We start from the raw sequence: 4,754 nt of genomic DNA on the forward strand, positions 1-4,754 counted from the left end.
GGGGTACATATTTTGTTATCGACAACTTATGTTCTAGCAGCATACACTATTTGAATACTGATTTTACTCAGTCGCCTAGAACATGTCACTGAGTCAGTCACTGTTGACTGCTTCTCTTACTGTTATTAACCCGGATCGTCCATCTTGGTTAACGGTTGGTATAAGAATGTCTGTTTTGATGCATAGATTTGAAGTGTTTAAAACATCCTTTGCCATTCGGGTTCGTAGTGGGTCAGTGTTACCATTGCAGCACTTCCGTTTCGATCCTGGGTTTGGTTCGTCCTGGTAATAGTGCGGTATCCCAAGGGTCCCGACGAATGTGGAGTGATCAGCCAGTTAAAAGAACGAGACTGACTTTGCTGTTTCCCTCCAGGACCGTATGTTGTTCACCAAACAAAATCAATATTTCATGTTTCAGAGACGTGCTTGCACGAGATTTTGCGGGACAAGTCGCTTCTAGCCCTGTCCGCGTACCTAGGGTATGTTACTGCCCTTTTTCAATACAAATGAGACTTTGCATTTAAAATATAGGTTAGCCAGTTTTTAACTACTCGACCTTGTTTCTCTGCGGAGACTATATAACATGACATCGAGGCGAAGCCGGCATGCAGTGTTATGTAGTCCGAGTCAGTCATGGTTTCAATTTTTTAGCCCATATCGTCGCTTTCGAGCACAGTCTATACTGACTGCTTGAGTGTTACTAAAATGCAAGACGACCGTGTAACAGTAGACGACGAACGACGACAAAGTTTTTCTTTGGTGCTCAGTAAACATATTTTCACAGATCTTAATAGTTAGACGATATTCTTTTACGTGTACAGTTGTAGTCTTTTCAGCATGCAACATTGCAATTTGCAAGGGAGGTATGTAAACACACACTGAGTGGATCATGCTACTTAGTGTATAAGGCAGTATGCTGAACCAACTTACATACGATGCATTATCTGCGTTTTGGGTCAGTGGCTCAGTTGGTTAGCGCGCTAGCGTAGCGTAATGACCCAGGAGTCTCTCACCAATGCAGTCGCTGTGAGTTCAAGTCCAGCTCACGCTGGCTTCCTCTCCGGCAGTACGTAGGAAGGTCTGACAGCAGCCTGCGGATGGTTTCCCCTAGGCTCTGCCCGGTTTCCACCCACCATAATGCTGGCCACCGTCGTATAAGTGTAATATTCTTGAGTACGGCGTAAAACACCAATCAAATAAATAAATCAAATAAACTATCTGCGTTTTCGAGAAAATACCTGAGACTTACAAGCAGACAAAGGGCCCTTTTTATCTCGATTTAACTCGATCTTAATACTTAAAGAACAGCATAAGAAGAGAATGTTAACATTTCCACAAGAAAAATATGAGTAAACATTCGAGCAATTGACTTTGCGCAACCACAATGCAATGATTTTTTGTGATGATGTAATTAAAGGCGTACAACGTAAAGAGTAAACCCAGAGTAGAAACCGGGAAATACGGCGTTTAGTCAATTTACCTCAGTTAGGGTTTTATTTTAACTGTTCATGTAAATGCATAAACGGTAACAAATTACACGCTCCCTACCACCCTGGCTTAAGTAGAATTAGGTAAAAAAAATGTAGTTAAACTTCTTGCAATTTATTAGGACGCTACTTGTCTAGAATTACTCAAGATGTGTTATAATGGGTAGAACGGGCCACAGAAGCACCTCTATTCAAGCTTACCAACTAGAGGCTCCCAAAATGTTGCAGAAGATTAGTAATGCGTTGCAGCCCCTAGGCCCCGGTTCACGAAACAGTGAAAGGAAAATAAATAAACTTGAACTTTAAAGAAATATCCTACGCGATAACCGCTTATTATTTTATAAGACGTGTATCAGTCTGTCTACGACTGACACATGTCATTGTGGGTTTGCATGTTTGTACACGGAGGTGTTTAGGGAAGTATTTGAATCAATGCATCGGAACAGACATTCATAGACCAGTCGTCAGCCAAGATGGACGTTCCAGGTGAATAATCGCACGGCCAATTCAAAAATCGACGTTTAACACAAACTATCCAGGATTAAGCAAAGAGAAGCAGTCGACAGTTTTCAATGAACTTGGAAAGGCGCAAGGTTTGTTCTAGGTGAATGCCTGGAATCAGTATTCAAATCGTGTACCCCGTTAGTATACAAGTCGTCGATAATAAAATGTGTTAGGTGGGCTTTGATTGCCACCGTTCACATTTGGCAATTTGTCGATCTGATTCGACACGATGGATGGGTATACATCCTTTAGTCCCGTATGTCCATAGTATCTGTCTTACTTCAGCAACTTTTTGACTGTAACTTTTACTATGAGGAACTCTTATATGTGACCTTATAATGCATTGTTTACTTTGGTTCTGATAACATATATTGCTGAACCTGTTTATATCTTTTTCGATTTGATTGATTGATTGATTGGTGTTTTACACCGTACTCAAGAATATTTCACTTACACGACGGCGGCCAGCATTATGGTGGGTGGAAACCGGGCAGAGACAGGGAGAAACGCACGATCATCCGCAGGTTGCTGTCAGACCTTCCCACGTACGGCCGGAGAGGAAGCCAGCATGAGCTGGACTTGAACTCACAGCGACCGCATTGGTGAGAGACTCCTGGGTCATTACCCTACGATAGCGCGCTAACCAACTGAGCCACGGAGGCCCCTTTTCGATTTGATGATTTGGTGCAATTATCTAAAACTATGCTCAGAGTCTCAATGACATGTTTGTATAGTACAATGTCAGTGGAACACCAAGTCAAATACATCAGATTTGTTAAACGTTATACAGCTACCTTTTTGTTGCTCACGAATTACTCTAGGACTGTGGTGCAAAAAGCAGTGCAATCTAACAATTCGCATGACTTCACACTATAGCCCTTTAACTAGTCAGTAACTTCTACTCGTCCAGTCAGACCAGAGTGATCTCCCCTTGGTTGGTAATTTTTTCAACTCACAGCCTTTCTTTCATTCTCCCCTGTCCAGTTGTATATGAACACGTCAGTTCATAGTAACTGGTCCTGCTTCAATTCTGATCACCAATTCCGAACTTCCTGTTTCACAGGTTGACTGCAAGAAAGATAAAAAAACACAGTTTTTCATTTGGAGCTTTAAGTTCTTTAACAGCAACCTGCGGATGGTCTTGGGTTTCCCCCTGATTCTGCCCGGTTTCCTCCCACCATAATGCTGGCCGCCATGGTATAAGTGAAATATTCTTGAGTGCGGCGTAAAGCACCTATCAAATAAATAAATAAATAAATAAGTTCTGTAAAACAAATTTGTAGAACGGGTATTAGAGAAAAGCCACAAAAATATCGCCAGACACACTGGATGTAAATACTTCTTTAACCGACATTTTCTAATAAATATACTATATTTATTTATTTGATTATTTTTCTATGGAAGTTCTGCTAATACAATTTTTTCCATTTCTTGATTTTGATACTTTTATTCCAAAGTACGTTAAGCGGGCCAGCCCACAACTATATTCCCAGGAAAAGACTGTGACATTATACATCAGCCAAGTGAGACACATGGCGTGATCACGGACGATTAAAAGAGAAGGAAAGAAAAAGAGCACATTTTTTTTCTATCTGATGGTGCCTGCTGCATAATTTTGCCATTTTTCCTCGCCATACACGTAAAGTCTGAAGACGGCAAAGCTGGCATAAATTGCGTGCATCGCGTCCTCCTCCATCTTTATTTATTTATTTGATTGGTGTTTTACCCCCTACTCAAGAATATTTCACTTATATGACGGCGGCCAGCATTATGGTGGGAGGAAACCGGGCAGAGCCCGGGGGAAACCCACGACCATCCGCAGGTTGCTGGCAGACCTTCCCACTTAACACCCTGTAATTTATGCTGGGGGTGTGTTGTCTCTCAGCCAGTGAGAGTGGTTAAAACTCCCGGCTTATTCGTGTAAACTCGGAACCTACGTCCAACATTCCCGTTCTTCATGCGGAAAACGAACTGTACTGTTCGCTACCTTCTGGGAAGAAGAGCTCTACCGGGAATGTACGAAATGCACTTCGGCGGTTTCCGACGACAATTCTCCTCCTAACGCAGAAGACTTCAGGACTAGTTCTTAGGCAAAATGGAAGAAACTTTAAATCACTCTAGTTGTTATTTCTTAGTTAACAAGGTAAACAAAATATTGCTTGACAACTTCCATTCTGGGCAAGTTATTGTACAACAAATTTCAGCTCGTAATCCCGAGGCCTGGTACACATAATTAAGTGTAATTTTAGGGAACTCAAACATGGGTACTAACCTTACTTAATGACACCCAGACTGAACATAGATACACATATTTTAGAGGGCTGCAAATCGTTTTTGAACATCCGGGTCCCGTGTTACTAATCTACCGTTTAACGTTGCTTCGGTTATATTCACTATTGTCACGTATGCCTTTACGTATGTTATACTAGGCATATGTTGTCTTGGTTGTTATTTCCACAACTGTTTTACAATCGTACGCCATAATGGGAAAAAAATTGGGGGGATTTTTTTCATAATAAGGATTTACAGGTACGCTTCGGCAAGAAGATCACACTTCAAGATATTTATGTCCATACACTAAACTGACCTTAAAGATCAGAATCTCTGCTGTGAGCGTTACAGAATGGTGTCCATTTATTCTAGATCCGAAAGATATGGTTACACGAGATCTGACTAGACGGCACGTACTTTCAAATTGCTGCTTTGAGCCTTTCTCTTAGGTTCAGAAGTCATCAGTGCGGGTCAGTAATCGCAGGCTCAAAT

Source organism: Liolophura sinensis, chromosome 12 (genome assembly GCF_032854445.1).
Source record: "Liolophura sinensis isolate JHLJ2023 chromosome 12, CUHK_Ljap_v2, whole genome shotgun sequence".
NCBI lineage: Eukaryota > Metazoa > Mollusca > Polyplacophora > Chitonida > Chitonidae > Liolophura > Liolophura sinensis.